The sequence below is a fragment of the Amblyomma mixtum genome, chromosome 2, assembly GCF_055824585.1.
Source record: "Amblyomma mixtum isolate Tamu chromosome 2, ASM5582458v1, whole genome shotgun sequence".
Taxonomy (NCBI): domain Eukaryota; kingdom Metazoa; phylum Arthropoda; class Arachnida; order Ixodida; family Ixodidae; genus Amblyomma; species Amblyomma mixtum.
Window position 1 is genome coordinate 29,541,653 of NC_143013.1, and position 12,630 is coordinate 29,554,282.

At 52.3% G+C, this 12,630-nt stretch overlaps 1 protein-coding gene across 3 annotated transcripts in view; it reads left to right on the top strand.

Annotated features, from left to right (window-relative positions):
• The window catches only part of LOC149358809 (uncharacterized), a 601,276-nt gene that overhangs the window by 436,067 nt on the left and 152,579 nt on the right, over positions 1-12,630 (top strand). The window lies entirely within an intron of this gene.

Consider the following 12,630-nt stretch of genomic DNA (forward strand, 5'->3'; position numbering starts at 1 on the left):
ATATCATCAACAAAGTATAGATTTGAGTTTCAAGAACTCATCAGAGAACAAAGGACGGGAAAATCCGCCATCTTGGTATGCGTGATTCGCTGTGAGACATGCGCCTTAGATGGACCAGAGAACCCAATACTTGGTCTCGTACCGTTTTTGCAAATGCTAACCAAACAACGGGGTCGGCTTCTCAGCCGCACGTGAAGCTCTTATGTAAACCTTAGAGCTAACAGCTCTCGAAAGTTGAGGACAAGGACCTTACATAGATTAGAGCTTAAAGGGTACCATAAGTGCCCCGCCACACTGCTAAGAAATAAACACCATTGCTTGGTTACTTTTGGCCACGACAGTACATCTCGCGTTTACCAAGCTACTTGACCCACCAATGCACCACAGCCCGCCGAGTGCGCTGTAATGCCTACGGCTGCTTCGGCCGCAACGTAAGCAAGCTAGCGAACGTGCCGTGGAAAGCGCGGTTTCAATTTTGGGCCCCAGGCGGAGCTAGTCGTCGACGAGAAGAGGAGAAGCAGAAGGCATATTAGAGAGCAAGAGAGCGGGATTGCGAGAAAGGCCTGGAAAGGCAATCCTCCTTCTCTTGGTCGAGTAGGAGAGGAGGTTAGATTTTGCGGAAAGAGATCGCGCGAGAGAGATGACTGGAGAGAGAGAGAGACGGAGAGAAAGAGGGCGTCGGCATCCTCTCGCGCAACAAGTCGCCCGCAAGCGCGAGCGTACGTAGCGATTGTCGGCTCGGCGAGATCGCCGCGCGAGGACGTGTGTGTTGCGAGTTCCCGCTAAGCGGAGAGCGCCGCCAGGTGTGCTTGCCGCTCGCGATCGACGTCGACGTGCTTGCTGTGTGCGCGCACTCACCCAGTTTTGTTTTCGGGCCGTCGTCGGCAGCGCAGCGTGTTTCGGTGCGGGTTTTTGTGTCGCGTGGTGTTGTCTGCCCTTAGGGTGGTGTGGCCACGCGAGGTGTGACAGTTGCCGCTGGTGACTGCTGCTGCTAAACCACCAACGACTCACGTGGGACCTCGGCTCTGCAAAAACAAAACCCTTACAGAGAAAGGAACTGCCCGAAGACCTGTTACTTCACTGCGCAACCTTTCGGCAGAGTTGAGCGGTTCGAGCTCTGGATTGTTCGTTCATCGACGAAGTTCCAGTCAGCGAGTGTGTGACAGCCAGTTCCACCGTCCGTCAAAAGGCGGCCGTCGTCGCCAGGACTGTGTTTGTTTCGCGACCGTCACAGTGGACGACTACTGCTCATCCATCGTTCGGCTTGTGTGATACTGCTTGGAAGCACTCGCTACGAAGGAATCTTCAGCGTCTTTGCCACCCTTGGATGTGTCAAGTTTCCTAGAGCAGCATGACTCAGCCGCGGCCGCTGCGCTTCGAAGGTGAGATTCGTCGGGATAGCGAAGCTTGCTGTGCGGAGTCTTCATCCTCCTCTCTAGCGTCCTTCTTCCTTCTTCTCACGCGCAATGTAATCGAGATCAGCTGCGGATTAGCCACGGTTGCTTGTCCTGCAGTACCTACCTTGCCAGCTAGTTCTTGACCGAGTCTGTGGCATGTTTTGCCTCTTGACTAAGTGGCATCTATTTCTATAGCCAGCAGTTTGCTTATAAGGTGCGAGAGCTTGTACTCTGAAAGTCCAAGGCACTGAGAAACAAGTTTCCTTTTATTGGTAACTCCGACAGATTCACTGCCAACTATATTCTTCTAATCTAGTTTACTAAGCAGAGATGTGGACTCTTTGGATCTTTTTCATGGTTGTTCAAATAGTTCAAGGACGACGACGAACCGCAAAAATGGGCAGACCCGGCGTTACAAAATATCCTGATTACCGACAGGTCGTCACACATCGTCGCCATCCTTGCATCAACATTTTGACAGCGCTTTGCTCTTTACTTACATACTCGTGCTCCATTTTTACCTCATATTCTTCGCTCTCAGTAGTGTTTTCCAACTTTTTGGCGTGGCATCCTACACACCGACGTATTCCCGCCCTTTTTATGGCGCCAAACTCCGGGGCAAGCCCGCGTTTGCCACCGGACGTACGGGAGAGAGTGAAGAGCCTCGAAGACGGGGATCTTAAGCGGGGAGGAAATGCTGGTCTCGCCGCACAGCCTCCTTTTTCAGCATTCTTCTTTCTTTCGGAGTTCCATTTCCGCTTACTAACCCGGGCCAGGACATATGGGAAGCGGCAGGGGAGGTGTCACACAAATCGATTTCGCGCAGGAAGAGCGCGCACAGTAAAGGGCGTAGAGGGGCGAAACTTGACTGCCGTTTGGCCTGAGGCTGGGTGCATTGAGTGCGCGTGCTCAGAGCTGTACTGGAGCAGCGGTGCACGCGTTTTCTCTTTCCGTCTCCCTTAATTGCGCTGTCTTCACACAGCATAAAAATGTACGTCCACCACTCCCAGGGGCCGAAAGAACCAAGAAAGCAGACACAGAGCTATGTAATGTAACCTGGCACTTCTTTGTGACGACTTTTAATCGCCCTAGTAGGCCTCAACACCGACCGTTTCAAGAGCTATCGACGCCATTCGTTCCCAGCATAGCAATCCCAATATAACTGTGATCCGGGTTTGTAAGGTATGCTGCAGGACTAGTCGTTACTGCATCATTTAGGATAAGGCTCAAAAAAAAGGAAAAGATGAGACTCAAGTTGAGAAACTTGTGGTTGTCTTTTCGTCTCTGTTCTTACTCTATATAGGGGATTTACGTCAGTTGAGAATGTGCGTTATGAATGTTTCAGTAATGGGATCCTTTTTCATAGTTTAGTTGTCAGCGTAACTTAGACAGAAAGCACATAGTTTTCCCGATTAGAAAGTCCGCTTTCATTTGGATCGAAAATTGCACTGTTCATTTACTGCGGAAACAAATCTGTTCATTCAGCTTTGAAATCTTCGGGGAGCTCCAGGCATTGCTTGTTGCCGTCACGCTGTGGAGCGCACATGCTCACTGCCTCTTGAGCGTTTCGTGCAGTGTGCATCGACCTACAATAGTCGGCGATAAGCCCAAAAATAGTGGGAAACTGTTCTTTATACACGTCATGCTCGTACATATGCTCTTGCATATCGCCTGACGTCAATGGGCTACGATAACGCTGCTCGAGCAGGAACTGCAATCGAACGGTGATATCCACACATGCTTGCTCCTGTCATATCGCCATATATTTTGCGGCACGCATTGGCGCAAATAAGATAATAAGCACACCCCACTTTATCTCTTCTTTTTATTTTAGCCGCTGTTTAATCACTGTCTTTCATCGTCCGCTCGCGCCCCACAACTTGACGCAAACACTACATCTTGCTTAATCGGTACTGTTTAAGTTCTTGATATCCACCATTATGTGTTTTTCATGAACGACAGCAGTCCGGTGTGGTACGACCAACGTTCGTTCCAGCTATCGCACGTAGAAATAGGGCGGTCAACCATGGCTCCATGTTTAAGTTGAGCCTGTCACAGCCCTCGCCTTCTACTCGTCGTCTTCACTCCGCAGTGTATCCATTTCACAGATAGCTGCACAGCTATTCCAGGGAAACTTTGCTAAATACCTAGACAGCACGTAAATCGGACATTCACGGGTCTGGCTACTGATTTCGACAGGACTAAACCGGCGGTGTCCCAGCAACCGATTTACAACGCGTTACCTAGAATTGGGGCCACATTACACACGCACACTCAAAACCCCGTTGAAACGTGCACCCAAATCGGAGTGCTTCCGATCTGCGGGCCTCGATGCTTATAGCACTCACCTCCGTTATAGGGGCGCAACCTGGCTTCTACGGGGGAACGGACGCAGCTGGCATATGTGAAGGGAGACGACCCTCCTTTCCCTTCCAGCGCTTCAGCCCCTTTAAAAAGGACGCCCTGGCTTCGCCCAATTGCCGGCTTGGCGCTCCGTTTTTCGTTTTTCCTTTTATGACATGCTTCTGGGGAAAGGGAGGACGGAGGGGGGGGGGGGGGGGTGAATCTCTTCTTTATTACTATTTTATCCTCTCGCAACGTCGCCGGCGCGCACGCTCCCCTGCCGCTACCGACAACTCGTTTCCGTGCACGCATACTTCGCGACCGGCACACCGTGAACGGTCATCTGTTTTCATTATCGTTGCAATGGCTGCCGGCCGCTAGGGGCGCGCGCGCCAGAGGGGATCGCTCCGGCCGGCCGGGGGTTGTTGAGCCAAGGCCCCCACGACGTCGCCGGCAAACCAGCAACGAGGAATGTGGAACGGTTTTCTGCTCTCTCGGTCTTGGAGCTAGCCTGGGCGCCAACTTTCTTTTCCTTCCTGTCCTAACGGCGTCGGTATGACAATCTGTACAGGTGAACCGGGGACTCGCTCCGGTAGGTCAAAAAAGAGCTCGCCGCAAGCGACCCTGAGACCGGTGACGAGATTTAGATGCCATTCTTTTTGGTTGTGACGACGTCGGTTTCGCAGCCTAGCTGTAAGGTGGGAACCAGAGTGTTAGCCATGAGAGAATGCATCGACGCAGAGAAAATAGCATGCAGAAAACGCGAGAGCGATGAGAAGAAACATTAGACACAAGCGCATATACGAACTGTCCCGGCTACTTTCCGTAATGAGAACGCATCTGTTTAGAGGTGGTAATGAGACTACGTGCCAGTTCTGTGTTCGAGCTTGGCCAAAAGTTGTTTCGAGCGAAGGTGCCGTGCGCTGCAAATTTGGAAAATATTTGAGCTCGATCGAGCCTGCAGTAAAGGAGGAGGAGGAGGATATAGAAGAGGAAAGGCAGGTAGGTATTACTGTAAGTGATAGGTCCCGAAGTACAAGACTGCAATGGGGCAGAACTGCTCAATGTTGTACACAGTGTCCCTTTAATACAACAAGAATGGGGTTGATGGAAATAACAAAGAGATGCACAGTAATCAGGATGGAGTCATCGCCAGTGTGCCTTTAATTCAAAATGGACATCCAGGACAACTCTATGCTGTTATTGTCCTCAGTAAAATGTGAATCTCCACCCCTTTCTGGGCATGCTGGCGCTTGTCCGACAGCCGAAGATGCGTTTGTCGCGGAGAAAATTGGATTTAAAAAATCTCCCTACCAGTCGATTCGAACTCGAGACGTCCTTAGTGAAAAGGACAGGATTGCTACCGTTTTGGAGTGAATGGCGACGTAGCGCAGCTCTGCGATTCGCGCCCAAAAGTCGGTGTCGACGCACGCATTTTAATTGCGAAACTGACCGGAGATGGCGACACCTGTAATTTGGTTGTTTGCTCGTTTTCGATGAGATTGGTCTCTTTGTGATTAGAACGGGGTACCCCAACGACACAGGCCATTTTCAAACTCGTCCTGTGTTCCCAATGTCCCTGTAAAAGGAACTACCCTCGAAAGATAGCATTTCTGTGTGTGTGTGTGTGTGTGTGTGTGTGTGTGTGTGTGTGTGTGTGTGTGTGTGTGTGTGTGTGTGTGTGTGTGTGTGTGTGTGTGTGTGTGTGTGTGTGTGTGCGCGCGCGCGCGCGTGTGTGTGTGTGTGTGTGTTCGTGTGTGTGTTCGTGTGTGTGTGCTTTCTGAGTATGTCGGGTCCAAACTACTCCGAAACGCTTTCTCAGGAAGAGCTGCTTTTCCGGTGGTTGCATCACTTGCTCCGCTTCTCGGCAAAAACGGGCAGCTCTTGCACCTCGGCGACCCTGCGACACATTCGTGACGTCGACGGTGTTTCCTCGTGACGTCCGTGTTCCCCCGGGGCGACGAATCGGGTTCCTCGTTTCTTTATTCATTGCAGCGGCGTAAACATCTCAAGCTCGTCTCCCCACCTCCTCGCGCTCTTCTTTTTTTTTGGCGCGCACACGAAGATAACCGACCGAGAGTGCCCTTCGATGAGAAGAGAGGTAGAAAAGAATTCGACGTCTCGCTTCTCTTTCGGATCGAAGCGGCAGAGCCCTCTCCCTCTAAACTCCTGTTTTTCCATGCCTGTCCCACGACTCTTGCCGCGTTCATGCGTTGTTTCTTAACCGACTACTTCTTTCTCTCTTATTTCCTTTTAATTCACCTCTTCGCTTCGATTTCTCCTTCTTCCCCCCTTTCGCTTTCTCTCGGTCGCATCCGGTCTGCTGGCCGGCTGCTGCGATAACGACCCCTCGGGGTTTTTTTTTTCTTTTTTTTTTTCGCGTGGTTTCTGGAGGCGTCTGGGTTGACTGGGGGTCTGGAACACGGCGCTCGTGCAACTTTTTGATGGTCTGCACAAGTGGCTCTATCTGTGTACTGCTCTCCGCCATTAAAACCGTGCAGTGCTCGCGGGAATTAGAGCCATCGTCGGCCAATCTCGAGCCGGATTTGTGGGGCCTTACAGACGCGAGAATGGTTGCTTGCGGTCGGCCATGCGATTGGACAGTACAGGATGGGCGACGGTCGATCACTAATCAGCTCTCACGTGTGCTGCTAATGTCATAGGGAAAGCGACCCTCGATTAGTCGATGGTGCAGCTCTTTAGATCTGTTACGCTGCACGCTTTTAATGAACCGGAGTTATACGGTCGTCGGCGAAGATTCAGTCGAGCACTAAGCGCTCGATGTTGTCGTTTGCTCTTGGGCGCCCCGTTCCCACCGCTCTCGGGTACCGCCTGGGGCCTTACACCTTTGCCGCATTGGTCGCAAGTGGTCATGTATGTGAGTGCCCTGTGGGAGAAAAGACTGGAAATGCCTTGGAGGTGGAAGGCAGGGAGGGGTTTCTTCGGAGATTGGGGACATCTAGCCGCGCGCGACTTCTACTAAGCTGCTTGCCTCGAAGGGGTTCCCTTCGCGGGCTGACCGAGCTGCCGCGGAGTCCAACTCGACGCAGCAGCAGCAACGCTGTCTGCTTCGGCACTTTTTTTGTCTCGTTTGTTTTCTTCTCCTTCACTGTTTCTCTTCGCTACGGCAGTCGCTTGCCTCGCTCTCTTCTCGAAGAAGCTGTCTGCGAACTGGTTTTGTTTCTTGTACGCGGAACTAAACGCACACCTCTCTCCAGTTCTTTCCCTCTCTCCCACCTCCTTCGAGCGCGCGCGAGCTTACAGCCATCCGAGACGTTCACCCTGCGGCTTTGCTTGGCGGCGGCAACGCAGTCCTGTGTATGACGTCGGCACGTAGTATCTAGAGAGATGCGTCTGAGAATGGCGCTGCCAGCATGAATAAAAGAAAGGCGGCAGCCTCAGAGTATATATCCATGCGCGGCCGTCTCGACGTCTCCCATCGCGGCTAATTCGAGCTGGAATCAGCCCTTCCTTGCTCTCTCTCTCTCCTCCGCACCCATGTTACTCCTTTCCCATGGTGCCGGCCTCTAGGGTGCGCCTTGCAACGCGAACGTCGTACGGACGTCGTATGGCTATTACGTGTTTAGAAACGGAAAGTTTCTTCTTGAGTATTTCGTTTTGTACAGACCCGCCGCACGCCCCTATAAAATGCGCTTGGCGCGCCGCGATACGTTGGGCATGAAACGAGCTTCCTGGCCGATGCATGCGATGCGAAAGGCTACGCCGCCCCTCTAATCGTAATAATTGTAATACTCTGTATCTAAATGCGCGCCGTTTCTTTTTCTTCTTATTAATCGTCTGTCTGAAATAACTCTTCTCGACTTTGGCCTGGCCCATTCATTTCTGATCCTCTGCTTCTGTTGTACACGCAAACGTTGAGGTCCTAGCATATGTGCGTAGGACGTTATCTCAGCCGGATTCGCAATAGGCAGTGAGCTGATGCTGGCTTCAATTAAACCGGCTGCTTGTTATTTATGTGACGCCTATCTTAGTTCTGGAATGAAATAAAAGATGACGCTATACTAGTGCTCATTCAGTGTCGCAGCAGGGCATCATTTGTAGGGCGTACTTCATTGACAAGGTATCGATCGCAACCAATGAACCCTGTTCATATCGCACGTAAGCGGTCAGGCTCATTCACTAAACGTGTTCTATGTGTGCCACTGAACGATAACCGCATTCACGCTGCTTACTGCCTTTGTTGTAGAAGTTTGGTCGTCTTGATTTGGTGGCGGGTTTCTGGCAGTTCCGTACGGACAACAGACTAGCGAAGGTTGTATGACTCCTGCACGAACCATAACGGCAGCAATCAGCCATGTTTGAGGAGTTTAATATCAATCGAAAGGTGGCGGGACACTCTAAGTTTTCATGTTGGGACTACACCGCGTGCAATTCGTTGAAACGTGCTTGATGTGGGAAGCTCGAGCGTGGGAATTCCTGATAAGCTATGGTTCACTTCGCATTTGCACCGTTTTCCCCCGCTTTCCGTAGAACGATTAGTTCTACCTTGTTCCCGCTATTCTTTTGCGAGGCTATATTCACCCCTTTAGCGACGGGTGTCTGTTCTCGGCATCGCGTTATTTTGCATTGAATTCTTTCTTTCTTTACAACTCACACCCAACGACAGCGTCCCTTGTAACGGTCGCTTCCGCCCCCGAAAACAACCATTAGACCGAGAAGATGGTGTGTCGTGCCTGTCTGAACCGTAATAGACTGCCACGTGTCGTTTGGCCTGTGTTTCCGGCCTCTATGAAGTTATTTCACTGCATTTCTATGTCTTTCGAGTTTCTTTTCTCGCAAGGACAAGCCTGGAGAGAATAGCCTGAGCTTCCTTGTCATGTCCGTGTGTACTTTTTTTGACCAGAAGGTGGGGCAACGATCGCGCTGAGCTTTGCACTTAGGGGGATGCCCCCGCCTTTCCGGCTTTGAAAGCTATCAACGCTTTAGTTTACGGTCCCGGCACAACCGGCGTTGACTACGGCTGGAAAGAACAGTGCCCGCTTAACAACCCGGAGAACGGGAGCAATAGAAAAGCAAAAGCTATCCCCGCCGCCAAGCGTACCGCGCGTAGCCCGTTGTCAGGTCGGGTTCGGTTACGTTGAACCCGGCGCAGGGGACGACGTCGGCATTATCGCGACGACTCAAGAAGCGCTTTCCATTCAAGAACGGACTCAGCGAAGAAGGCGTAGCAAGAAGTTCTGGCGGAGGGGTGGGGGGGCAGTGGGGGGAGGCAGAGCTTCCAGCTATCATTTATACCGTTGATAACGCGTGCCCACGCTATACACGGACGCGCGACAGCGAGGTAGTGTAGTGAAAGCGGCCGCCGACCATCTCTTGAGAAACTGACCACACAGCCAGAGCGCCTGTTTCAGGGCATGAAAAGAAATGAAGAAAACTTCGAAGATCCGCGCTGTTGGAAGCGAAATGAGAAATGGTCCGAGCGGGGGATTTACACCGCAAGAGACTCCGCTGCCCAGCTAGAGGAGCGGACCCGCGTTATCGCAGATCCACGCAGGAAGGCCGGCTGGCCATCCGCTGTAGTAGTGTGGCGTGCCCGGCGCTTCCTGTGGCCGCTTAGCGGCTACGGCGTATAGCAGTGACAGCCTGTCGCGTTACTCATACGCTGATAGCCGCTCGGTGTTTCTGTTTGTTTGTTGCTTTCACTAGTTCCTTCCTCTTACACCGCGTAATGAACGGGGTTCGTTGACCACCACGCCTGAAACAAACGACGTGTCATGGAGGCACGCGGTAATGCTTTCCGTTTTGGCATAAGGCGCGTCCCTTTCGCTGTGGCCGGCATGTTTGCCTTGGAGCACACCCCCCTCCCCTCAACCCATCTTCTATCCTCTTCGCCATACCACCGGCAGAGAGGCTTAATACAGATCCCGCTTCACAACCCCCCTCCGTCCTGCGGACTCTGTTTCATGGCTTCGCATGCTTACTCAGCGTGGGCTCTTCACTACCTTTGCTTTTACTTTATTTTTCCACCTTGTTTTTGACTCTTAAGCAGATGCGCACGTGCCCGGGATCTTGTATGGCGAGCCGGGATGGTCTTTGCCGTTCAGTGGAGAGATCTGCTCCTATGCGGAGATGCTCAACTTGTCATGGCTTTACTTTTTCCCTTTCGCTTTTTCGCCCTGCGCGGTGCGTAAAGAAACACCTTCGCTGTTCCGTTCGCTATCCGACGCCAGATCGCCGTACCGGTTCTAACGGATGATGCCGGATAGCAACGGTGCGAACGCAAGAAATATGAGCTGGCGTGTGTGCATTGGAGGGGGGAGGGAGGCGAGAAACGACCAGTGGTGGTGGTGGTAGCTAGCTTCCGCGAAGGGAGAAAATGAAACAAAGCTCGCCGCGAAACGAAGGGTTCTGTCCCCTTAGCTCTTCTTTGTAATTTTTCAATCCCCTCACCTTCTCATTTCCCTTTCCCCTCCCGCCGCTCGGAGAGCGGGCAGACTGGTCGGCGCCCATACGAAGAAGCCATGGTCGCTTCTGCGGCGATTTGTCATTTGTGAGCGACGATGAAGCTCTTTTTGACGGCGACTTCGTTCTCTCCTTGCTTCACTTTCGCTCTTTCAAAACACGGGAGGGGGGTGTCTCCCCTATCTTGCCTGCCTCCTGCCTGGAAACCGCTGGGTCGTTTTGTTTTCGTTTTTTGTTTCGGAGTTAGCGAAGCACAAGACGGCTCGATCTCTCTTCGGGCTTGTAAATGAACCGCTGCTTCTACCCACAACCCGCCCCTCCTCTGGCACTAAGTTTTCTGTCTTCTTTCTACTTTGTTAGGTCCTGTTTCTTTCTTCTTTTTGTACTTCCATGGCTGTCCTGGTCGCCGCAGTCTCCCTTCCTCTGTATCGCTCCGGGATGCCGGCGCTTGCGGCGAAGCGAGCCAGGGAGCATCTGGAGTCGCTCCCGTCTTTGATTTCAAAGGGGGCAGAGGCGGACGCCCGCTCGCACAAAGCAGCCCCCCTTTCGACTTCCTGATCTCGACAGCTCTCTTTTGTGCCCTTTGTTGACACTTCGCTTTTCTAGATCTCTGGAATACCACAGTGCAAACATGCCGTGGAAAGTTTTCCAAGGGCAAAAGGAAAGACCGAAGGAAGGTGTTGAATGAAGCAACAAAAAAAGAAAGTATCAGTGTTCAAAGTAAGTATGAAGCGCCGTAAAAAAAAAGGGGGGGGGGGGGGGGGGGGGCTTTGGTGGCGAGGGCTTCGTTCTGGCTCGGCTGACCGCGGTGAAGTCTCAGCGGTCAGTCCAGCCAGAACGGCCCGTGACCTCGCTCCGAACGAAGGGGCGAGCCGAAATGGGGGAATGAAAGCGCTTTAGGTTTCGGTCTAGCCACGGTCGACCAGAGAGCGTGGAACGCGGTCAGCACATCGACACTTGGCGTTTGACTCGTTTTCGAGGTTTTTCTACGTTATCCAGCCCTCGTGTATATGCTCTGTTTCTTTTCAACTCTCTTGAGTCCTTTTTTTTTCCTTCTCGCACATTCTGCTGCTCAGCTTGAATGCTGCCCAATCTCCGCCCCGCTCACATGTGGGCAAAAAGTCAGATACTCTGGTGCCTCTTGCGAGAGGGTTCCCTGCCGAGTCAACTCAGCGGGTGGGCTTTGGCGGCGAAGGCATGAGGAGTATGCCAGCTAATCCCTCGCTGTTCCTCGGCTTGCGTTTCTTTTTTCTTTGTTTTTCATTTATTTCGGTCGTCTTTGACGAGCCACCCGAGCTTGTCTGCAGGGTCCCCGAGTCCACATCTGGGCAGAGTCAAGCGGTGGGACGCGACAGGCGACTCACGTTTCCCGAACGGGACACGCCTCGGCGGCTCACTAGTCTGTGCATAAAAGCAGTGTTCAGCGTGTGTGTCGAGAGAGAGAGAGTGAACTGGAGAGGGAGAGACTCGCCTGTTTCGGTGATCAGCGTTTGGTGACTCGCTTCAGTGGCTGGCAGGAACTTGAAGCTCATAAATCACTTTGAAGCGTACGGAGAGAATCGTGGTACCAGTGTCGAGGAAAACCTTGAGGAGACAAATTGCCTTCCCTCAGTGTGCAACAGTTGGTCGCCAAGAATTTTGTATGGCTACGTGACACCGTACACGAGCGTCGCAGTGTTTACGAACCATGTTCCAAACTTTCGTCGCTACGTGCTGTTTGTGTACCTTTGATCGCTTGCTGTGGGGTGTTGTTGTGTGCCAATGCTCTGTTTCGAAATACTGGAGTTACTCATCATATTTGCTGTTAAATTTCACTCCCTCAAGCAACGCTAGTTCGTTATAACGGGAGAGCATGTGCGCGGGCTTCGCTGTAGCCGAATATTACGCCAACGCAAACTAAACACAGCCTCCGCCGACACCCAGTTCGAGCAGTATATATCTGTCTTGTTTCGTCTTGTCTTTGCGCGTGCGAGCCATAATTCCTCCGGTCGGACGCCAGACACTATTAGCAGGCCTGTGCAAAGACGAGAGTATGAAATCGAACTACAAACAGTGCGCGACAGTCTCTTTCCTCGCGCGCTGACACGTGTATGTGCCAACGTATTAGCGGCGAAGAGGCCAGGCTGTTTCGTCAACTCGCAGTAGTGTGTTGCAAGTGAAACGTGACCTCGGCTGATGAGGGTGGCCAACAAAACGCCTGGTCCCTAACCCAAGCTCGGGGACCTCACCACGCAGCGGTTTTGCAACGGTGCAATGTGTCGCGTGTCACAACCGACCAAACAGCGCTCGGCGCAATCATGAGAGAGAGGTGTCTTCTCCACCCAGTGCAATGCTTCCAGGTGTCGCGGCGTGGCTGGTCTCGCATTCCTATCACTTCACGTGACCCAGATGACACCACTTTTCGCTTAACCGCGTAGCTCTGAAAGATTACCGTCCACAATGCGAAAGAATTCCGAGTCACAGTCAA